General features: G+C 48.4%; 1 protein-coding gene across 1 annotated transcript in view; it reads right to left on the reverse strand.

Moving 5' to 3' along the window:
* Klhl29 (kelch-like 29) overlaps positions 1–25,002 on the reverse strand; it is a 298,218-nt gene that overhangs the window by 106,983 nt on the left and 166,233 nt on the right. The window lies entirely within an intron of this gene.

Here is a 25,002-nt window from a genome sequence, read left to right on the forward strand (position 1 = left end):
TGTGAACAATAAGAATTTAGGTGATTATGTGTGTCTCAGGGGCAGCCTGGTTCTCCTGTCCCTTATATTTAAACTGAGGCTCCTTCCCTGGAATTCAGGATTTCTAAGCTAAGTAGGAAATATAGCACATGTAGCCTGTCTTAGGGTTTTACTGCTGTGAACAGATACTATGACCAAGGCAACTCTTATAAGGACAACATTCAATTGGGGCTGGTTTACAGGTTCAGAGGTTCAGTCCATTATCATCAAGGTGGGAGGCATGACAGCATCCAGGCAGGGCTGTCGCTGGAAGAGCTGAGAGTTTCACCTCTTGTTTCAAAAGCAAACAGGAGAAGACTGGCTTCCAGTTAGCTAGGATGAGGGTATTAAAGGCCACACCCACAGTGACACACCTACTCCAACAAGGCCACACTTCTTAATAGTGCCACTCCTTGGGCCAAGCATATTCAGAGCATCACAGAACCCTTTTGGTTGTGTTGTGTGTTGATGACACTATGCAGGTAGCAGACTCCCTGGACCATCCTGGTCCTGGCCTCCTGTCCCCTAGTGCCCCCTTAGCCCCTTTCCCTCTCATGACTGCTACAAAGGAGTAGTGGGACTACCCTGAGAATCTCTTATAAGCACCGATAAAAAAGCTGATGGCCAATGTGCTGAGGCAGGAAATAGGAGGTGGGACACTGGCAGGGAGAGAGGGGATTCTGAGACACAGAGTATAAGAGAAATTCACCTGGGAACACTTGGGAGATGGACATAAACCAGCAGGGAGCTGAACTCAGGATAGAATAGAGATGAGACTAGGGAAAGACTCAAGGGAGAGACTGAAGAGCCACAAAGAGAGGAGCCTCAAAGAAAGAAGCAGGCCGGAACTGAAGGAGAGGTGACTAACCAAGTGGTAGACATAGAATAATTTCAATGGGCTACATAAACTATGAGCTAGTCAGGGAGAGTAAGCCAAAGCTTATGACGTAGGTATTTAATAATAAATAATTGGTCTCAGAGTCATCATGCCAGGCGGGAGCAGGGGCTGAGAGGAAAAATGGGCTCTGTTATGTTTTTATACCATCCCACCCTAAGAAATAGAGACCCCAAATTATGCTCTTCAAGAGGACTCAGGATCACCCCAGCACCTTGGAGAGTTAGGGCGTCAGGGAGAGGTAAGGGTCTGTAGAACCACTCAGTAAAGACCATGTTCATCTCTTGATGTGACTTGCCAGTCTTTTAGGTGAAAAAGAGTAGAAGAAATCTAACCCAAGTCCGCCCCACGCCCCCATGTCTGAATAACACGGTTTGTTGTGAAAACTTAGGGCCGTAACTGATTTTCGACATTTTTGAATCTGAGAGTGGAACCACTGACCAGTCAAGAAGCCTCCATCTGAGGCTCCCTGGGGATCAGAATGTTCTTGGTCTAGCCAAGAACTCCTGGAAATCCCCTTCCACCAGAAATCTGCAGTAACTTCCAATTTTGGGGTGTTCAATGTCCTTGCCTGATTTAACCTGGTGATTTCTGTGTGATTCCACAACGAACCCAAAGGCTTTGGAAAAACAATGTCCCTGAAGAGTCAGGAGGACTTTAAATGTCTGTCTGTCTGTCTGTCTGTCTGTCTGTCTGTCTGTCTGTCAGTCTCACGCACGCGTGCACACACACACACACACTCAGAGAGAGACTGAAAGGAAGGCTTGTGAACAATAAGCATTTAGGTGATTATGTGTGTCTCAGGGGCAGCCTGGTTCTCCTGTCCCTTATATTTAAACTGAGGCTCCTTCCCTGGAATTCAGGATTTCTAAGCTAAGTAGTTATAAGCTGTTCAATGTGGGTGTTGTGATCTGAATTTGGATCTTCTGAAAACTTTTTTTGTTTTTGTTTTCGCTTTTAGTTTTTTTGAGATAGGGTTTCTCTGTGTAGCTCTGACTGTCCTGGAACTTGTTCTATAGACCAGGCTGGCCTTGAACTCAGTGGTCCATCTGCCTCTGCCTCCTGAATGCTGGGATTAAAGGCACATATCACCATGCCCAGCTATGCTGTATGCATTTTAAACCAGACTTGACATTGTTTTATTTTTTAGAACTGTATCTGTCTCTGTGTACTATCAAGAAAGTACAGAAAGGAAGACGTCTGGTTCCATCCCAGTTCTTAATGCCCAGTACACGGGAGGTGTTAAGAGTACTTACATAGAGCCTGCACAAACAAGTGAATGTTCTCTTATACCTACACCCAACCTTCCCCAAATAAAGATCACATGTTTGCTGCTCACTCCTCATGGTGCATCCTGCCAGTCTGGCTCTGGCCATGGCCACTAAGGATGTGAGGACCTAGAGGGGCACTCGGCTGCTGGAGGGTTAACAGCAGATGCTGCCCCTCAAGTGCAGGCCTAGAAAGACAGTCTGGCCTCTCTGTGGGTGGGGATCTCAGCTTATGGCTGGCCACATTAAGACCTTCTAATAGGTCTGGAGAGGAGTGTGGAGCCTGGGCAATGTGCCTGGAGTGGGGATGGAATTTACTGCACCCAAGGCTTCCTGAGTTTTAAGGTTTGAATAGCAACTCACATACTTTTGTGGGAGTAGATATGAAAAACACCCAAGTCAAAACCTACAGGAAACAAACTGGGGAGAATCTGGAGGCAGAGCCCAAAATTCACAAAATACACAGGCAAGAGCCTGGGCAAACAGAGCAGGGAGAAGGGCCAAGCCACCCCAAGGCCTTCTAGAGAAACCAGAGCCTAGGGCATTGCATTTGACCTTCAGAACACGAGCTACCTCACTGGTACCAGGGCAGGTAAAATTTTAGGGACATATAGGATAGAAAAGGTGTAAGGTTTGGCTCTGCTACTCAGACAGGCCCACCATAGATGCTGCATGTGTTTCCTGCTTTCTGTACAGCAATGGTTCTCAACCTGTGAGCTGCAACTCCCACTGTGTCACAAATCAGATATTTACATTATGATTAATAATAGTAGCAAAATGACAGTTATGAGGTAGCAACAAAATGATTTTATGGTTGGGGGTCACCACACCATGAGGAGCTGTATTAAAGGGCTGCAGCATTAGGAAGTTTGGGAATCACTGACATAGAGGCTTCTGTTCTTTTGAAGGGAGGGGTTTAAGCAGGGAGCCTCCCTTCCGCAGAACTAGCAAGGTTCTCCAAGCTGTCAGCTGTGTGCCCTTGCAAACTGCCATGATATGGCAGAGACTAGAATGGCTGTTGAGAGCTGTTGACTGCACAGCGTCACAAAGCTGTACCTGGCAGCCTCTTCTGTCCTCTACTTAGACACCATCAGCACTCCCTTTAAAGATCACTGAGTCTTAAACTGGGGAAAGCTCTTCCAGTTGGGGGTAGCAGAGTTTATATCCGCACTATGCAGCATTCATAGCTGTTTGAGTTGGCCCATCTTTGCTGAACTCAGACTTTCCTCTGAGGCAGAGGAAAAAAGCCAGCTTCCCAACCCTGGCCGCCTCCAGAACCCAAATGTGCCTTCTACCTGCTGACTCTTCTGATATGGCTGACAGGTGGCAGGCAGGAAGTCTTGCCTGGGGTCCTGGGGTTCTCACTAAAGGCATCCTATCAAGGAAGTTATGATGTAGTGAACAGTCATGGAGGGCAGGACCCTCAGCAACTCTGACCCCCCAAGCCACTGCTCTAGGGGCATCACACACACAGGCTCTTCTTGGCCCTGCAGTGCCCAGGCAGTGCTATTAATAGCTCAGCTACAAGCCCAGCTTTCTTCAGAGTTTCCATTTCACTTGCACCAGATCTGCCTGTCCCTGTGGGGACAGCTTCCTTGCAAAACAAACAGCAGAATCAATGTTTCTCTCACTAGGGGAGGTGTGGGGTCTTTGGACTGCAGGCCAGGACCTTTTTACCTTCACTGGCTCAGGCCTGAGCCTGGGAAGGGGAACCAATGGCCACCTGTTCACATGCTTTCTGCTTCAATCCAGCAACTTGATTACATTAAATTTAGCACACATTCACCACAAACCTTCAGTGTTTCAAAGCCAGAAAGGCCAGGAGAGGACAAGGATGAAAAAGACTCACCTTGATTCCGGGTGTTCACATGGAATCAGGAGGTGGACACCAGGAGATAGACCCATAAACCAACCTCTACTGTGTACATGGAAATGGGCAGTTAGGATATGACTGGAGACCCAGAGCCTGAAGTACCAGTCTCTAGGCATAGCCCTCCCCTTCTCCATACCTACTTAGGTCGTTCTTAGTGAGCCAGCATCCCCAGAGGTAAGAGGGGTGGTGTGTGTTCCATGCTGTGTGTGTGTGTGTGTGTGTGTGTGTGTGTGTTTATGGTCTCTTTGCTTCTGCCAGTGGGATCTGGACAAGCCCTGAATATAAACCTTAGTGTATAAAAGGCCCTGGGAGAGCTGGTTAAAGAAATAAATCTTGGCCACAGCCCCAGGGATGCAGAATCAATAAAGGCTGGTATGTCTGAGGGTCTGCCTAGGAGATGAACCCCCCCAGGGGCCCGGGAGCCCTTGAATCACAGACTGGGAGGTACAGTGCTCAATGGGGCCATCTGGGACAGAAGTCTGCCGAGAAGCTGAGAGAACCACTATCTCTGTGTAAAGAGAAAGCCACACACAGGACAATAGACTGCCCTGTCGGTGTAGCACAGGACTGCAAGGCCCGGGTGTCCCTGGGCATGCGCACTAGACCCCCAGTGGGTGGGTGTCCCAATGGAGCAGGGGGACAAGTGAAGGCCATTGTGGTACTGAGGCCTATTCCCAACAGTGTCACGGTGCTTTTGCTCAGACAAAGACGGGGGCAGAATGACCTGACTTGTCTTTGCAAGTCAGTTTCTCTGGACTTTGTGCCTGGCTAGTATAGAGACTGTGGCAGGAAGGTGGGGACATTCTGGCACTGGGGGGCTGTGTTCAGGGCACTCTTAGGAGTGGGGTCCAAATTGTAAGAGGTCACTGTGATATTGACAGGCAGTGTGGGCCACCACAGGACATATTGGATAGGCATGGTCAGGGTGCAAAGGGCAGGTCCGGAGCCAATCTAGAAAAAAAAACCTGCTAGAAACCACCTGAGGCAGGGTGGAATCCCAGGAGTTGAGAGGAGATGTGTGTGTGTGTGTGTGTGTGTGTGTGTGTGTGTGTGTGATACAGGCTGTTCCAGCCCCAGCCCCTAAATTATCGGTCAATAAAAACAAAGCCATTTTCCCTGCCCACGTGCCAGGACTCAAGGAGGCGCGGTGCTGAGGAGGACCACACAGACTTTTAGACCCTGGACACGGAACAGCTTAGCCGGCATGTTTTAGGATAATAAAGGAAGCTAATGGTGAATGTTTCCTTCCCCCAGAGCTCCGATTAAACTCTGGAATATGGGGGACACGTAGGCTGCTAAGGACACAGCGCAGTTAGAATTCTGCCAGCAAACAGTCTAAAATATTCATGAAACACGGGACTGGGCCTGACGGTTAACACTGCGATGGGTTCCCTCCGATGGAGAGACAAATGGGCACCAGGCACTGTCATCTGTTCCTTTGATCTTTCCAGGTCCCACCAGGGAGCAGAGGGTGGGTGGGGGTGGGGCAGGGAGGCTAGGGGAGAGGGCAAGGGAGAGGTCACCATGCTTCTGTCTGCTTGTGAGAGACGGAGAGGAGGGGGGTTTCTTCAGGCTATGAGGTAAGGTCATGGATCCTTCCAGTCTCCCTCCATCAGTGGTTAGCGGACCCCCTGTCCCCACACACCACATGCTAACCTTTTTGAACACAGCATTGTTATATATACAAATCTCTCCAAACAGCAGAGCAGGAAAATGAAAATGGAGAGAGAGAGAGAGAGAGAGACAGAGACAGAGACAGAGAGAGAGAGAGAGAGAGAGAATTGGCCTTTGAAAGAGAAGAGGGGAGAGAAGCAAGGGACTGGCTCCTGATGGGTGGGCTTGGATTTCAGGAGCACCATTGGAGAGTCTCAGCACGATGAGAGGGAAGCGCCATGCAAAACTGCTGCCGTTTAACAGGGCGGCTAATTAAAAGGAGCGACATGAAAGGCCTTTTTCGTTCGAGTCTGAGTTTTACATCTTTCTGTGCAGGGAATCAAACATATGACAACAGGAGGACAAGGAGCTATAACCCCCAAACAAGAGTGGCCTCCAAATTAGTTGTCTGGTGTCTTTCTGTCCGGTGGATGTGGCTGAGGCTCATTGTTGCAGGGGCTGGGGTCACAGGGAGGAAAGAGACAGTGTGGTACCTATGGTACATGCACAGTGGAGTTTAGACTAAATGTAGCTCTCAACAGCCATTCTAGTCTCTGCCATATCATGGCAGTTTGCAAGGGCACACAGCTGACAGCTTGGAGAACCTTGCTAGTTCTGCGGAAGGGAGGCTCCCTGCTTAAACCCCTCCCTTCAAAAGAACAGAAGCCTCTATGTCAGTGATTCCCAAACTTCCTAATGCTGCAGCCCTTTAATACAGCTCCTCATGGTGTGGTGACCCCCAACCATAAAATCATTTTGTTGGTATTTCATAACTGTCATTTTGCTACTATTACTAGTACTTTAAGTAGAGTACACACTCTCCCTTAAATGTGTATGCTGAGGGAGAGATGTTCCTTCTGCTCACGTGGATTCGGGCACTGAGAGGAGCAGATGCCCCAAGCACAGGATTCTATTCCTCCTCATCACATTGGCTAAGTGACTATTTTCTGAGGTCAACCCATGATCAGTGAGTTGTGTGTGCGCGCGCCGTGCATGTGAGTGTGTGTGTGTGTGTGTGTGTGTGTGTGTGTGGCAAGCATGCATGTAGAGCTTGAAGTCAGTCTTTGGAGAGGTTTCGTGGTAGCCCCAAGAGTCTCTGGTCTCAGTTACTGATAGTTCAGGCATTACCATATAAGTTCTGGGGGTCAAACTCAGGTACTCGTGCATGTGGGGTAACCACTTTTTCCACTGAGCTGTCCCCTAAGCTGACTAATGCTTTTTGACAGCAACAACCCTTCTAATGAGGTAGGAGTTGGGGAACAGCTGCACTCTGGGGATAGAATTTCCTTTTTGGAGGAGGGGATAAAGACTGTTTGGAACTAGACAGCAGTAATGGTCGCCTAGGCCTGTGAAAGTTCTAAACATGCTGAATTACATACTTTCAGATGGTAAAATGTTATTTTACGTGTAGTTTAGCACAACTGAAAATAAACCCAAGGTTTCCTGAGGTCTCTGTCCGTGAAAGTTCTCCCTAACAGTCACTTTATGACTTCTCCCAGTAATCCCCAAGCCTGTGTTGTTGGGGGGGGGTGTCCCTAGAAAGGTCAGTTGTCCCCATCCTGTCCCACAAAGTTCTGTCTCTTAGCTGGCCCAAAGGTTGAAGGAGCCTGTGGGGCTTACATGTCAGTCCTTGCCTCCGAAGGCCACCAGGCAGGGCTCTCAGCAGCGTATCCTCTCGAGCTCTGCTTGGTCTAATTTTAAACTCTTTCCCATGGCAAAGCCACTCTGCCTCCCGAGTAGAGGCTGCGATTGCTTAGAAGTTCATTTCTGGGAGGGTGGCTGGTGGCTTGGCATTGTCTCCTTCCTGTCGCCCCTTGAAGCCTCCCAAATGCCGCCCCTCCCCCCCAGCACTTTGCTCTCTCTTACATATGGGCCCCTCCCCTTGGCTCGGGAGTTCACTAAGTCAAAAATCTGGGCAGGCAGACAGGCAGGGGTGGGGTTAGGAGTGAGGAGCTGGGGAGAAGAAAGGGAGGAGTGGAAGAGGCAGAGACCCGAGAACAAGGCTAGCTCCTTCCCTGGGGTTTGAACTTAGCTAGCTCCTCCTACCCCGGCCTTGAACTCCTTTGAGCCGCTCCCTTCCTGTGTCTGTGCACATGCTTAGCTTCACCTCATGCAGCCAGCAGCTTGCAGCCGGCAATCCATCTGTTAACACACTGGCCAGACCGGGGCTTGGTGGCATCGAAGTGACCCAGAAGTAGGTCTAATCCTCTCTTCTAAATGTGCTTAATACCATCGATAATCTTGTCACATAAATCTCCTGGTTAGCAGTGAGCTGCAGCTCTCACCACCAGGCTCCAAGAATCTTTCAGGATTCTGCTTCCTGCCATCTCTCTCCTTACGCCCGACTCATCTGCCATGTTGCCGAGCACGCGCTTGGGAGGACCGCCCTGACCTTTCCGGGCTCCTCTCCCACAGCAGCTGCTTGCCCACTAGGCCGACTAAGCCCAGTTATTCCCTCCTTCCTGAGCTTTGCTTGTGGACCTGCTTGGTATCTTTGGGACATGTATATTCCTGTCATGGTCATATTCTTTGTGGACTCTGGTACCAGGCTTAATTGTTTCAAAGGTTGGGAATAACCTTTTTGGTGATGGTAGTGTGTATATGTTGGTGTGTGTGTGTGTGTGTGTGTGTGTGTATTGTTGTGTGCATATGTGTTGGGGTGTATATTGGATGTGCATGTGTGCACACAAGTGCACATGAATGCATGCAGGGGCACATATATGTGTAAGCATGTATGTGCACGTCAGAAAGCTACCTCAGGTAGTCTTCCTCAAGCAACACCTACCTTGGTTTTGGAGACAGAAGGCCTCATTGGCCTGGATCTTGCCAGGTAGGTGAAGGTAGCTAGAACCTAAGCCCCAGAGATTGTTCTTCCTGTTTCTCATCTCTGGTGCTTAGGGTCATAGGTGTGTGCCACCATGGTTTCTTTTTCTTTTTTCTTTTTTTTTTTTAAATGTGGGTTCTGGGGTCTTAACTCCTCAGGTCCACACCCTTGCAAGGCAAATCCATTATTGACTGAAGCATGTCCCCAGTCCACTTTCTAGACAAATGCTCCTTTCTCATACTCTTATCTATCCCCTACCCTAGTAACTCCTCTGGCCTCGCTGCCCACAGTACACTGAAAGCCTTGATTCAGTTTGATCAGCTTGGAATTAATATCACAAAGACTTGGACAAACTTCACTGTCCATGTCTTCCCCCAAAGAAACTCAAGTCACTATATTACTTCCAGTCCTTACATTATTAGTGTGTACACCGAGAAGCGCCAATGCTATGTAAATGCAGGCCTCCTTATACCCAGGGCTTCTGCATTCTAACCCCTAGTGGGCAAAGCAGGTGTGTGTGCGAGTGGTGCCTTCCTTCAGGGCACTGTGCACAGCTCTGCTGGCGATCCCTGAGTGACTAAAGAACAAATACCCTTTGAGTGGTGATGACGGCTGCCCTACTATGGCACTGGGTTCAGCAGCAGCAGCTGAGTAAACAAGTCAACTGCAGTCTAATTCCATGCCCAGACTTCAGGGCCACTGGGTAAAGCCTCATCACAGATGCTAGAGGTCCACAGAAGTCTGCTTGGGATCCCACATGTTCTGTCACAGGCCCGTAAGCCTTGGCTGACATTTGGGTCCAGTTTCCTCTAGGCAGGTGTGTGGGTATGCCAAGGCTTTTGTCACCACAGAGGGCTCACTCTGGATCATGGACACACTTCCTGTGGTAACTGTGCAGTGAGCATCTGGAAACAGCCCACTGAGGGACAAACTCTAACAGGAGGAGTGTCACGTTCACAAATTCATCCCCCCTCCCCCCACATATATACATATTCATTCCAATGATATAGAGAAGCAGAGATGGTGACAAAGAGAATGTCCCTGTGAATGACCGTGGTAACAAGAAGTGAATGGTGAGTATTTGTAGTTTTTGTTTGGCCTGCCTGGTGTTTGATTTCAAGAACTTCCTTGGTGGCTCTCCCAATCTGAATGGGCATCAGAGACTAGCCATGTTCACTTTCTTTCTCCGATACAGCAAGAAATCCCACTGAGGGCTTGCTGTAAATGGAGGTCGTGAGGAAGTCTCACCTCTGACTCCCCACTCCGTACCCTTTTGCAGACTCTGTACACACAGAGGTGGTGTCCAAGCCCTCGGCATTTCCCGAGGGACACTGCTGTGGGTAGCGAGGGGTATTTGCTAGTGGTACTGATTTCTGTTTTAATTGCACTTTGGAAGGCTGCCAAACTGGAGTCCATATGTTCCAGAAGCAGGCACACAAGTCTGTAGGAAGCCAGTGAAAACGTTCTACATGGAGAGAAAGGTTGAAGGTGTTTCCTTTCCACACAGTGGTGGGAAGGCCTGCAGGACATCTGCTCTGAGCTTGAACTCACAGCCCACTCAGGAGGACCTTGGGCAATGAAGGAGCACAGACTGGGTACCACAAAGAGCAGAGGTTCGTTCTCTTATGGCTTTGGGACCAGAAGTCCAAAGTCAAGGAGTTGGCTAGGCTAGATTCCTGGAAGAATGCTCTCCTTCTATTCGCTTCTGATAACCCCCTGGATGTGTGATATGAAGTTCCTGGACTTTTGATGGCCCCACTCCAATCTTTGCCTCTGGCTTTACATGGCACCTTCCATCAGCTGCAAAATCAACCCATTTGTATTTTTTAAGAAAGCCTATCCTTGCATTAGTCCACACCCCAGCTCTAGCAGAAATATCTGAAAGTGGCCCTTTGATAGGTGATGGACAGTTCTTGGGGGCAGGGGGAGAGCAAGAGATCAAGAGAATGAGAGAGAGGGGAGGGCTTTCAAAGCTAAGAGGAAGATGGGCCTGACCACTGAGTCAGGTGAGCAGGGTAGGTGTACTAAGGTCACGGCTAAAGACCCTAAGTGTATAAAACTTGAGGGGATATTTAATCTACTACAACGCAGCCATTCCCTACATGGAGAGTAGCTACACTCTGCTTTGTCATTCATTCAAATATTAGAGAGAAGAGTCAAATCTCTTTGGGAGGGGCCTTGTACTTTTTCTGAGTGAGATCGGGCACTGAGAAACCTCAGGGAACTCACAAGTGAGGTGGGGACTTATGTAACATAGAGTGTAGACCTTCCTCCGTCAGCATGGCATTCCAAGAAGGTCCCCATGGTGGGAAACAACCCAGGTAGCTGACAAAGCTGTTGCCAGCCCACCAAACTCTCTCTCCATTCCCTGAACTGTAGGAACCTTGGGCCCTCTCACCTACTCTTAGCTCAGTGCTGGGGCTTAGAAATGTTAAATAACAATAATAATAATAACACATCTGAGTGTGACGCTTTAATAGCCCATCCATCACTTCCCTACTTTATTTCAGAGACTTTAAGAACGGTGCCCTTCCTGCACAAAACATCAGGGTGCATTTATATTAAAAAAATGAAACTAATTAAAATGTTTGAAAACCATAAACCACCCCACCATAAAACAGCAGCAGCCCTATTTTTCCAGTCTAAGAAGATTTTTCTTCCTCATTTTGTGGACTGCTTGGATGAACAAACTTCAGGAGTGGGAAGGCTGGAGGGAGAGGCAGAAGAGGCAGCAGCATCGTTGCCGGGCAAGGCCGCTGGTCAACGTTGGCACCAAGGAACAGCTCTATGCTTTGTTGGCACTGTAGGTGTGTGCGTGTGTGCGACCCCACTGTGTGAAGTGTCTCCTTGTTATAAATGAAGTCATTCTTTATTGTTAAAGATGATTTCATGCAAGCCCCACTCAAACAGGTCAGTTGTGAGAACCTGCTAAATGACATAAATATGAAGGTTGGTTGAAATCATAAAAAAATAAATAAATAAATAATAAAGGATCCAAGACGGTGGAAGGGAAAACAGGGTGATCTGGGAGGTAAAGGCCACAGTGAGGATCAGCCATAGCAAGGGCCAAAGCTGGGTCAGGATGTACCACAGCACAAGAGATGCCATCCTAAGAACAGGGAAAACCAGCAAGTCATTGAATGTTGTCACCTTTCATCTTCCCAGATGTCTGCTTTTCAAAGGAATGTATCCATGAGGTAAGACTTGCAGCTCATATACAGTCACCAGCAGCACCAACAGCCACTGTCATCTTACTGTTGGCCCAATGAGACACTAGACTTTTTGCTTGGCACTTCTTGAACACACCCAAACCTCCTGAGAGGTCGTGTTTTGCTGTTCTCAGTTTAGAGATGAGCAAGATAAAGGCACAGGATGGGGCAGCACCTAACCAATGGCAGGCACCCCGGGCTTCCCGACCTAATGGCCTGTGTTCTTCTTGGCATATGCTCTGCCTTGCACCTTTCTATTAGACATGTTTGCTACAGTTCAACCTCTGCCAAGAGTGATGTGTGCAACTGATGCCCAGCTGGGACTGTGTGTATGTGTGTGTGTGCATGCACCTGTGTAGAGGTGAGAGACAGGCTTGTGGATGTCAATACAATATATTAATTGGGATATAAAGAAGAATGATGGAAGACAGGAAGCTGGGAGACTTTCTCTGTGCCTCTGGTGAGATGCAGTAGGGACCTGAGCTATGCAGCAGAAGAAAAGGAATGGAAGACACACTGCTGAAACAGTGGGAGGCTGTCCTTTGATAGTGGATGGAGAGTATTGAGGGAGGAGAGGAAGAGGGAGGAGGCAAGGCGAGATGCCTTCCAGATTACATAGCCAGGTGGGTAGTAGGCCTGGACCCTGAGTCAGGCACACAGTAGGAAACCATAATGTAGGATGAGACACAGAACTGGACTCTGGGCATTTTACCTTGGATGCCCTTCACGGAAAAGGGGTTTGAGGGACTTACGCTGAGTTCAAACTTCATGTCCCGCACTGTGTAAGCTACAGCACTGAATAAGCTCCCAGGCTTTCTGAGACTCTGTTTCCAGTGTTAATGAGGGCCTTACCACATGGTTTGTGGTAAGATCTCAGATAAAAATGTGTAAAGCTCTTGACACAATACCTGTCTTGGTAAATGCTTTTACATAACAAGATAGAAGAAAAGAAGAACACACGACTATGATCATAACCGCTAACATAGAACATGGGTCAGAACTCAGGATTACTGAGGACACAGGTTCTGGATTTGAAATGTGGGGAGAGAGTGGGTGATCTCTCATTTCATGGGAGCATAGCAGCTGCTTTGCAAAATGCCTGTGATTGGGATTTCTTTAATCAGGGAGGTGGTATGCGCATTCCAGTATGGATCTGACTTATCTGCAGAAAATTGGCTGCCACTACCATGTCACAGGGAGAACAGGAAGCAGCCATGGAGCTGCTCAGAAATGAGACCACCACTGGGGAAAGGCTGAGTATGATTGCAGAGGAGCATAGCTATTTGTGTGTGTGTGTGTGTGTGTGTGTGAGCCGAATGGATTTCCATGACTACACCTTCTACCCACAATTCAATTGATCATTCAACACATATTTACTGAGCACAAAACAGGCAAGAGTGAGGTATGAGCAATTCAAAATCCTAGGAAGACAAGGTCTTTTGTTTCAAGGACCTACATTCTGGAGGGAGACAGATGAGTAGAGAGGAGAAGGTCACACAAAGAAGGCCATGGTCAAAATAACAGAGTACGGAGTACATCTTAGACACCATTGTCACAGCTTTAAATTATGTAAGAAACCCTGCAACTCAACAGAACCGACGAGACCGTGACTTCATTTTATAGAGGAGAGGAAACCGAGCAGCTGAGAGAGGACATTAACAGAGGACATCCTGTTCAAGTCACACAGGATGCAGAGGATTGAGGATTCAGACTTGGGTCATCTGATTGGTCAGGGCTGCTAACCCATCACTGTGTAGATAGAAGTGTGCTAATTACGTTTACAACTGGTGTGTGATTGGTATTCCTTCTGGGACTGGCTCTTGTGGTAGGCTAACCAACTGATCCTTTCATGCTGTGTCTACACATAACTTGTTGGACCTGTCTGCCTTCCAGGCATCAGCCTCTCCTCCTCCTCCTCCTCCTCCTCCTCCTCTGCTGTTTCAGAGTAGACCTAGGATCTCTTAGAGTCCCTGGATGAGAGTGTCAACCACAGAGTGTATTCTGAACAAAGCCAAAGACTGTGATGAGCACATACTTGTGACTCCCTCTCTTAATTTCCACACAGGTTGTCCATGGAAAACCTCTGTTCCAAGCCAAGTTCTTGGACTTGATAATAAATGATAGAATCTGCCCCCATCCTTGGAGCTAGGCTTATCCTTTATGAAGTCATGTGGTATCTTTTATGGAGCCTGAGCTAAACTTGAGAATCCCAGTGGAGCATCTTGAGAAACTCCAGGCCACCTTTCAGTCGGAGCCTGTGGGATCAAAGTGCAGAAACACAGACAGCAGTGGTTTAGCAGGCGTGGATAGCCGGGCTGGGGAACAAGTGAAAACGGGTATTGGCCAGCCAGAGTCCACCCACCAAAGCTGCTGCTGGTCTATGATTGATAGCCTGCCTGTGGGCTTGTTGGATCCCAAGTCTTTGTAACTCAGGGGCCCAGAGGTGTGCATGTGTTGGGGAGGCAGCTGCTAGCTCTGTGATGCTCCCAGAGCCCACCTGGATGCCAACCGTGAAATTAATATTGTTCTAGGATGGGAGACAAGGGACATGGGATATCTGGACTTGGGAAGATTTGGCAAGAGAAACAGTGTTGGATGTGGCAGTTACTAATTTCTGTGGGGAGGAAGCTAAACGCTCATTCTGCAGAGGCTGCAGACCTGCCAGGTGCACATCTTCCCTGCAGGACTGTCAGATCAACAGACATTATCAACCTGGTGGGGGAAATGGCTGGGGTCTCAAAAATGGATCATCCCAAATTTCGAACACTGGTTAACTTCCTCAATTATTTACAAGGAACATGATGTGCCGTAATGAAGTCTAATTCACGATGTGCTTTAATGCCTTTATAATACAATATTCTCAACATTCTCCCCTAATCTTAGCAGATGACAAGTTGCCACTATTGAATTCCCATTAATATGAATTACGGGCGCAATATATTTTGCCCAATATAATTTCCTCAGCCTAATATTTTGAGGGGATGAAAAGCACACCCTGAGCATATTTCTGACGGAGGAGGTGATGATGGGGCAGGAAGGTGGTTTCTTTGCCAGGTTAGGTATTCCTGGGTGGGTGTGAGATATGTGCTGGGTAGAAGGCAAGATTCTAGCACCTGGATATTGTATCTTCCCTTATTCACCCCCTCTTCTTATCATCAGAACACAGGAAGAGTCTACCCTAAGCAGAGTCGTCTTTGTATCTGGACCTCAAATGCAGGACTCAGATATGGAGGTCTTGGTGTCCCCTTGCTGGCCATGTAACTCTGGATATCAAGTGACATCCCAGAGATTATATAAGAACAGTTATGGCACTGACCTCATATAGTTGTGAGGACACAGTGACAAAAGGCAAAATCTCTGAGAACTGTGGCTAGCTCATAGCAATCATTCAAACACCTGTGACAGACAAGATGACAATGGAACAAACCTGTAGGCACATTTTGAGACTTGGCTGGTTGGGTGGCACTCTTAATTAGCTCCTAAGATGGTTTGTAAGAGCTTGGGGTCAATATGCTCACTTCCAGGGAGCCTCTTGAAGATGAGGAGGTTGTAGCCACCCCCACTCCCCAGTACAGCTGAGACCCTTGGCAGTGCTGGATGTACTAACTCTGAACATAGTCCTTTAGTCTTTGATGACTCCAGCACTCTTCCAAACACTCCTGATTCATGGCCTGGTTTCCTACTGTTCACAATGAATGGAAGCCAAGTGCCTCTTGAGTGGCTATGGATGGGGAAGAGTAAATGGAGGAGCTGAGAGATTTTTCTCATCTGGACCATCACCTGCTGAGTCAGGGAGCTTGCTCATGGAGGACATCCATCTCATACTTGCCCAGGAAGCTACCCCATCCCCAGGCTGGTCCATCTTCAAGCCTACTCCTCAGGAGTGCTTCCCTACATTCCACGTTACTAACTCATGGTGGAACCAAGATACTGATGCCCAGGAGCATAACATCTGGCCAGCTAGCCTTGAGTAACATCTTGGGAGCAAAATATATACTGACACAGACAGACAGACAGACAGATACACACACACACACACATTCACTCACGCACACACTCACGCATATACTTCATCCAGGTATCCTGTACCTGGTCAGTGTCTAGGCTGCTGCATGTGAGTTGTATATCAGGAAGAGGTGTAGCCTGACCAGACAAGTTGAAGAGAGTTGTAGCTGGCATCCAGGAGTATAGTACAGGAATGGACCACAGAATCCCATCCTTATTTTGGTCCTCCCACATCTGCTGGCTACTACCCACCTCTGGGAAACTGCGCCTACTGGCCACCCACACCTGCTCTCGAGGCTCCAAGTGTCTTGAATTACTCAATCACCTTGTTCCTAAACACATGTAAAACTAGATGCGATGACAATACATCTGTAATGTTAGTACTCCTGTGGTGAGGTAACACAGTCCCCAGAAGCTCACAGGGTAGCTGGTCTGGTATATGCCCCTGAGAACAATAAGAACGCATAGCTTAAGGTAGAAGGTAAGAAGTGACACCCAAAGTTGCCCTCTGGTCTCTGTACATGTACAGTGCCATGTATATAGAGACATGTACATGTATGTGCATGCACACACGAGCACACACACAGACAGACAGACAGACAGATAGATAGATTTAAAAAGCTGCAGTGAGCCCTGACCAAGTAGGAAACCATTAGAAGAAAATGTAAATGTTTAAAGGAAAAGGCTATAACTTCAGGATCCTACATGCTTTGGGAGAAATGGACGATAGAGGTGCTTCAGTGTGGATGAAATCCACATTGCTAACATCGCCTCATCATCTGAATGCAGCTACCCACCCCGAGCCAAGCAGTTCAGCAAGTGGTTCTGCCTTCTTTACCCTCATCATGAGCATCCCCAGAAACTACTCTCTGTTTGAAAGATGGCTGCTCCACCACAGTCCTTTGATTAACAGATAGGTAAAGGTGATGTCAAAAAAAAAAAAAAAAACCCCCCCCCCCTCACCCAACAGTAAATTTATTCATCCTGTTCTCAAACAGGTGAGAACCTCTACATGCCAAGTTTCACCTGGAGCTTATGTTCAACAAGGAGACAAGAGGACATGCACTCTATAGTTATTCTAATAGTACCATAGCAACACCATTATGGGAATGAGAGAAAAACTAGCAAATTTTCCCACCATACTTAGGCTGCCAGTTGTAGAAAGAATAAGAAATCTTCTGGGTAGACAAGCAAAGGGATTATGATTCTAGGAAGAAGGGCTAGCAAGTGCAAGAGAGATCTACATAGGGTCAAGGAATTGTAGTCTGGTGTGTGTGTGTGTGTGTGTGTGTGTGTGTGTGTGTGTGTGTGTTAAGAGAGTAGCAAACCCATGCTATGGCTGTTGGCACTGTGAGAGGCATCTGGGAGCAAACTTCCTGCATGTAGCAGTAAGTACTTATGGGTGGATAATAGGGAGAGAGTGCTCACAGTGGCCGCTGCAGCTGTTTTAGGGACCCAGGAGCCAGGTGAGGTCTGGGCGATGAAGGGATATACACTAACTGTTGCTTATGAGCCGCCCCTACCATGGCTGTTTCCACCTATTTGTTTCTTAGGCTATGTATACAAGAACCCCTGAGGCATGGCTCTAGTGTCAGGTTTCTGGAATGCTTCTGCCATTCTCCCTTCCTGTGTGTTGGCTCCATCCTTGGGCTCGTGGTATGTTGGCTACAGCAAGTCAAGATATCACATCCAGAAGTGACATGATCCAGAGGTAGAAATTATTTTTTATTTTTCTTGAGACTCTTCCTTAGAGGCAAAAAAAGCTCTCCCAGAATCCCTCAGGATCTATTAGCCAGAACTGGGTCACATGATTCTTTCAGAACTCAATAATGGGCAGCAACAATAGGACCACATACCTACTTCGGAGTCATTGTAATCCCAGCTGGGACTAGAATTGGTTGATCTGAGTGAGACCTAGGCATTAGAAGCTGAACCAGAAGGAGTTCCATTAGGAAGGAAGATGGAGAGAGAACAGATGCTAGGCAGGTGACCAGCAACATCTGCCTCAGACAAGGGCAGTGCCTTCTCAGGTTTGGAACTGTTTCTAGCTCTGCTCACCCCTGAGCCCATCACCATATCACCCCCAAGTCCTATCTCTTCCACCTGTCAGGAGGCCACTTCTGCCCTGAAGCCAGGATTCTCTAAGAAGTAGATCAAGAACTGAGCTTCTGCTCCGGCCGGTCTGGTCCTCAGTGAGGTAAACCTCACTCAACTCTGAAGCTCTTCTGCACTAGCAGGGATGACCAGATAGATGCCAGTGCTGTGGCCCAGGCCTAGATACCCTGGGAACTCTGGCTACATCCTCTTGTGCAACATGTTCACCTTGAACATAGGGGTACTGGTCTACCTTGCATAGCCAATGGAAAACACAGTTAACCTGTGCTAACCTGTGCTCTGCCTCCCCAGAACAAAAGAGGACATGAGTTGGGGGACAAGGTGAATGAGTGACTCAAGATACTTGGAGTCTCGAGAGCAGGTGTGGGTGTCCAGTAGGTGCAGTTTCCCAGAGGTGGGTAGTAGTCAGCAGATTGCATTTTAAGTCGGGGCTCAGGGACAAATTGGTTTCTACCTCCCACATATGTATCTAGTTCCAGCCCCAGCTATACAGCTTCCTCCTCATGGTGCCGAGGGTTACATAGTATTCACCTACTTTCTCCAGGAAGCAGAGGACGGGTGTGTGGTACATCCTGATGCACTGCCCACATGCCATGCCCAGTTCTCAGGGCTCCTTATTTACCAGAGGAAAATGAAGTTCTGACCCACGGATTCTAGAGAGGTGAACTCACTACACAAGTCAACACACCATGTTTCCCCTCACCGAAATGGAGGGAACTCTGTGGGGGCCAGTGGAGAAGAAATGACACCTGTGTCAGAAGCCATCCTGGTATTTGTTTCCCTGGGTTATTTTTGGCCCTGCAGACAGTTCCCTGCAACAAATGAGCTGGGTTCTTCAAGTTCATTTGTGCTTTGGCTTTAGATTTTGCAACATAGTTTCCCTATGAAAAAACCCAACGTGACAAATGGTGATGAGACTTCCAGGTTAGTTCTCCAAAGCCCATTTGACCCGTAATGTAGCTAAAATGCTGTCCTTGTACAGTGAGATAAAACATGTTTAATTGCAACGTAATTAAACGAAACAGAAAAGTGAACTGAATAAGAAGTAGATCTGCGTGGATCTTGAAAGATGCTCTTCCCAAAATCCTACTGGAAGAAGGGGCCCTGCTAGGGGCCTGGGTGTGTGTGTGTGTGTGTGTGTGTGTGTGTGTGTGTGTGTGTGTGAGATCTATTCTATCAGGGAAAAGTGGCACCAGACTCTCTGAATCTGGCTGCTGAACATTTGTGTCACGTTGCTAGCTCGCTTTCCTGACTTCACTCTCCTCCCCAATTCTTCCTGAAAGAATGTTTCCCTCTGCGAGTTTTCATGGGGACAAGCACGTGAAGGGCATCTCCTTCGGGTGGTTTTTATTTTAATTTAAAATCAGCAGGCTAGGAATGGAAGTGCATGCCTGTAATTCTTAGCTCTTGGGTGGCTGAGGCAAGAAAACTGCCATGACTTTGAGGCCAGTCTGAACAACACAGAGAGCCTCAGGCTAGCCTGAGTTTCAGAATGAGACCCTATCTCAACAAGCAAACAAGTTAGAGAGCAAGCAAGCAAGCAAGCAAGCAAATAAACCAAACAAACAAAAACCAAAAAGAAAGAAAAGAAACCAACTAACAAAAACAGTAATAACATCAACACCCCCCAAATTTTGTAGGTTAGCATCTAGCTTTGTCCATCTCCTGGGTAGAGAAGCACCCCTGTATCTCTAACTCTGGGGACAGTGACTGTGTTGAATATGGCCTCCAAGAAAAGGGGCAAAACCTTGGCCCAGGTGAGGGCTCTTGCGGTAAATGCTCCTTCAAGGTCTGTCTCCTAGGAACCAACAAACCAGCCTGTTCCTTAGCAGCATAGTCCTTTCTGCGTGCCTGAAATCTCATCAGCAGTGCCCTGCCTGAGCAGTCACTAGCCATAGACGTGTTGGTAAGACACCCTTGACACTGGAACCCAGCCGAGCCAGCTGTGGCTATCCCTCAAAGTTGTCAGGAGATCAAGCCACAAAGTCTAAAGGTCATTGCTATGCAGCAAAACTAAGTTGTACGTCCTGCCAACTGCTGTTCATTGCGCCTTTACTTTGTAATTCCTCACTGCCTTCTGTCCAGACTTGTGGTTTATCTCTTAGAAATGTGGTAAAACACACCATCTTCTTTAGTAAAAAACTGAAGTTCAAACCACTCAGGTTTGCCCTCTCCAAAAGGCAGCCTTGAAATGGGTGTTTTGGAGAGGTGACATTTCTCATTTCTGTACACACTTTGTGACTGACAGATGGGTTTTAAGTCGATGAGGACACAATCCACAGTGTAAACGTGACTCAGGGTGCAGGCAGAAAGCCATTAGCTCAGTACTAACATGTGCAAGCTGTCTCACAATGCTTTATCTGACCTGATAATTTATCAAGAGGGAAATCAAGACTACTTGTTGGTGGATCAAGCCATGGCCTTGGGGCTGAAAATCACCCACACTCGGGAACTGCACTATGAAAAGGGCTGGAGCCGCTCTTCCAAGCACGCTGTTCTGTAGCCTTGATTTCTAACAGGAGTACAAGGGGGCAGGCGATCTGAAAAGGCTTCTCCATCATCATTCCCAGATCCTAGAGAGCAGGGTTGTACATTAGGCTCGATGGTTGCTCCCATGATGCTCATGGTGACCCCAGGTCATTCCCTTCAAGAGGAACCTTCCCTGGGAAGCTGAGGTGCACCCACCCCTGGGCAGACACATTCTTTATGAGTGGTTTCCACGCCTGACAGCCTCCAGTGCGCCTAAATGTCAACCCCCAGGTGTTGCTGCTCTGAACACTGATTTCCCATCCCTCTAAACTTTCCTCGGGCTTCCAGCAAAGGCTACCTCACCGCATCTTAGCCAGATTTACGTTCAAAGGCTGAGCTCCAAGGGGTGATGGGAATGTCTCAGCCTGAATCCCCGACCCCCCCCACCCCGACCACAAGGAAAAAAAGAGGTCTCTCATATACGTATTTTGCAGGCATCTGCGAGGATTCTCCAGTTTATTCTTTCAGTAACAGAACTGCATTTTATGAAGCCGTCCCCTTCCTGTCAGGCAGGTTTGCTGAGAATAATTTAAATTTCATGCAGCAGCAACTGCAGGGCATTGGTGCCTCCCATCCATTCGCACAAACAAACCTAAAGCTCATTCGTTGTCTAGACCAGCTGGCCAGTAAGCCCTGGGCTCCAACTGTCCTCCTTGCCTACCTAACACTCGGGTCCCAGGCATGTGCTGCATGCCTGGCTTTTTATGTGGGTGCTAGAGAACCTCAGGTCCACAGTAGGCATTTTATCAACTGAACTATCTTCCCAGCCCTAACATGAACTTTGATTGAATGCTTACTCAGTGGCACATTTCCTTCTAGGGTTTGCTACACATATTAATTTATGTAACTCTTGTATTAAAGATACTATTATCGTTTTTAATTTTGTAGACATAGAAACTGAAGCCTCACTTGTTAATGGCAGGATTCAATTCTGGTCTGCTTAATCCAGAGGCTCTTGCCAGCTGTGCAGTGAGAGGTGACATAATCTTTGACTTAACATTCTCCCCTTTTATGACATGAGAAACAAACGTGCCCATTTTCTAGCCTGAGACTCAGAATTGGTCACTAGTTGGACTGGTGATAGCAAAGCTGCTGTCATTCTCTAGCAATCAAGGTTTCCATGGTGAATGGATGCTGCGATGCAGCCTGGGGTGGAGAGAGCTGGCTCAGGCTGGTTCCGTCTTGGGAAGTAGTTGCATTGTATTTGCTCTGAGCTTCACTACTCTTAGATGCAAAAGTAGGGCAGGTGGTCTCCAAGAAAGCTTTCCTCCGGCTCTGGCAACTCAGCGACTCTGCCCTGGAGGTTAGAGAGTAACACCTGTGTGCTGGGGAGAGGGAGGGCATAGCCTGAGACCCTCCTGGTATCTCAGGAGCCCAGGAGTCCATGCCTACCCAACTGGCCTTTCATCAAAATATGCAGGGATTCTTAGGCTATGAGCAACTGAAGGCACAGAAAAGTCAAATCAAGCCCGAAGGTAGCCACGACAGAAGGAATTGTCATCTTGCTACCCAGTCCCTGGGAGCACAAATGTCTCTTCAGACAAGAGCCTAGAGTCTCAGTCCTGGCTGAGCAGGGACAGACCCGAGCACTGGACCTGTGGCACAGAGAGTGCCAGGTGCCCTGAGCACCAGAGCTTGGGATGTTCAACCTGCTTCCTGTCTGATAAAAACGGATGTCTCCAGAGGCCCGAGCACTGCCCCTTGTCTCTGAGTCAACATGCTTGAGTTCCTAGGGATGGTCCTGGCCCCCAAGTAGTCTCTCTGGTCCTCTACACCCAGAGAGAGGTCAGTGACTTCAAGCAGCCTTCACACACTCAGGGCAGCGGGAAGTCAGTCCTGCTCTGATTGTACTGTTGCTTCCCCTTTCCCTCCCCTTCTGGGATGGCGGGGTCTGGACCTTCCTTTGAGGAAAGAACCTTTGGCTAGGCTGACAAAAAGCTTTCACAGCCTCTGTCTCCACCACCTGCTTGCCACGTGTGCTGATTCAGTTTCAGGTTGGGGCCAAGATGCTGCCCTGTTCCATAGCCTCTCACCGCCTAGCTCCAGTCTTACTTCCGGGTCACCTTGAGTCCCACACCTTGAGTCCCAAACACTCAAACAATTTCCTCCCCGACCTGCTCAGGGCTCCAGCTTTTGCGGTTCATACGAAGACATCCCTCCACCATCTTTTTTCCAGGTGATAATGAAGTAAACACCTCTCCCTACAGCAGGACAGCCTTGTTCTTCTAAGCTCAAGGCCTGATGGCAGAGGTGAAGGGGTGACCTCATTGTCTAGAGGATGAGCCACCAGCCAGCACCTGTTCTATTCTGAGCACTTTACATAGACTTTTACGCATATGGTCCTCATGGTCAGTTCGGTAATCAGGCACTAATCCTAGAACAGAGGCCCAGAGGGGTGAGGCAATTTGTCCAGCATCACTCAGCAAGAGGTTGATTAGAATTAAAATCCAGACAGTCTTTGAGGTCTTGTTTTATCTACTCTACTGAGTTACTTTTATCTACTCTACAGTTACTCCACTGGGAGAGGCAATGACTTGCATATATTCGTTTATATACAGGCCTACAGTTTCCCCGATGGCAAGAGCCAGCTCTTTAGTGGCTGCTTGGCGAAGACCTGGCTGGTTGACCAGGGAAACTACTGACTGACATCTGGGTTTGGCCTGGGTGTCCACTGATGTGATCAAGGCATAGAGGTAGACACACAGGCTAGAGGACAGGTATCTGGGCTAGCAGCAGCAAGGCCAGAGCAACAGGGGGCACTACTGCCGTCAACAGTGGCTCTCAACCTTCCCAATGCTGCGACCCTTTAATACAGTCCTCTGTGTTGTGGTAACTCCAACCACAAAATTATTTTCATTGCTGCCTCATAACTATAATTTAGCTGCTGTTATGAATCATAATATAAATATCTGATATACAGAATGTCTGATATGTGACCCCTGTGAAAGTAGCGGCCCACAGATTGAGAACAGCTAGCTTATGTCGACGCCCAGTGCCCTCACTAGAAACCACCATGGGCAGCTACCCTGCTACTGTCCGACCCATTCTCTGCACACACTTCTCTAGCAACCCAAAGAACGCAGACCCTAAGTAGACCCTACCTGAAGCCTCAGGTATGAAACTGGGCTGAGATGCTCACAGTGGAGACGACACCCAGTCTCTGCTGTCACATGCCATGGGAACTGACCTTCCTAGCAGGCCCGAACTCTTGTCCTTTCTCCCACTACTGGTTGGCCCCTCGCTCAGTCCTTCCCAGTTGTGGTTTTCTGTCTGCGGCTTGTTCTCTTCCTCTCATGTGGCTGTGGTTTGGAGTCTGGCTAGAGAGAAGGGCTAGGAAATTACTGAGCTATTTTGGAGCAAACCAGGTTCCATGTGTCTAGGGCAGAGGCAGGGCATCCCTTCAGAGAGCAATGGGCACCGTCTTTTACCTGGCAGAAGCCTAGGTTATATTCTCAGAAGCAGCTCAATACTGGCTATAAGGCTCTCACCCTGAAGGGATGGAAGCCATCAAATGGACCTGCAGAACCTCTCTCTCACCTGGAGCCCTGGCTGTTGGCACCAGAGGCCACCCTTCTCCAGATGGCGAACAGCTGGCTGCCAGATGTGGCCAGCAGGGCTGGCAAGCAGGCTGTCCTGGATAGAGGTCACCAATTCAGAGTGGCCAGGGCCTGGTGCCCAGGACAGGAATGTATCTGGCTGGCCTGGGGAAGTGTGCCTGAATAATCATCCATATCTGCTCCTGTCTAGTGTTACTTCCTTGCCTGCCTTGCTGGGGTGGTGTTTTCATAACAGGAAAATAAAATCAATAAGACACTGCAGCAAGACGTCAGTGTGCTGCAAGCTGGTCTCCAATAGCTCCATTGTCTCGGGTCTCCGCTGGGCTCTGCGGCCAGCAGTGCTGTTATTAATGGGAAGCAGGGCTGAAAGGGGGGTTTTGAAAATCGTAGAGACAAAGGCGCAGAGTACCTGGAGAGCATCGTCCACCACCGCAGCTACCTCACAATGGCCAGCCCGGGGCTTCTCCTGCAACCTTTATGAAAGCAGGCAAAGAAAAGCGTGCACACACACGTGCAGCACACACATACACACTCATACACGCGCACACATGCAGCTCCTGGGAAGTGCTTCTGAATGGCTGGCAGAGGCAAAAAGGCAGCCTGCAGAGCCTCTGCTTGGCTGAGGGGGAAGGAAGAGATGACCATGTTGCTTGCCTTGGCCACCAGCTGCCCCTCTGTGGCTCAGTCTGCCTGAAGGGGTTTGTACAACCTGCAAGAGGGGGCTCCAGAGTCCTTTAGTTCAGCCCAAAGCCAGCTAAGGGCCTTGGGGACATTAGTTTCCACATTCCATTTTATACAGACTGGCTTCTGCCTCCATTCTGGAGGAATCATCTCTTAAAAAGAAAGAAAGAAAGAGAGAGAGAGAGAGAGAGAGAGAGAGAGAGAAGGAGGGAGGGAGGGAGGGAGGGAGGAAGGAAGGAAGGAAGGAAGGAAGGAAGGAAGGAAGGAAGGAAGGAAGAAAAAGCAGACTCATCAGGGGAGCTAATCCCCTGCAGTCATTGCTGGGATGAGTTCTAGGTCCTCACAGCAGCTCCTATAACTAGTATGTCTGGGGAC

Source organism: Mus musculus, chromosome 12, assembly GCF_000001635.26.
Source record: "Mus musculus strain C57BL/6J chromosome 12, GRCm38.p6 C57BL/6J".
Classification (NCBI taxonomy): Eukaryota; Metazoa; Chordata; class Mammalia; order Rodentia; family Muridae; genus Mus; species Mus musculus.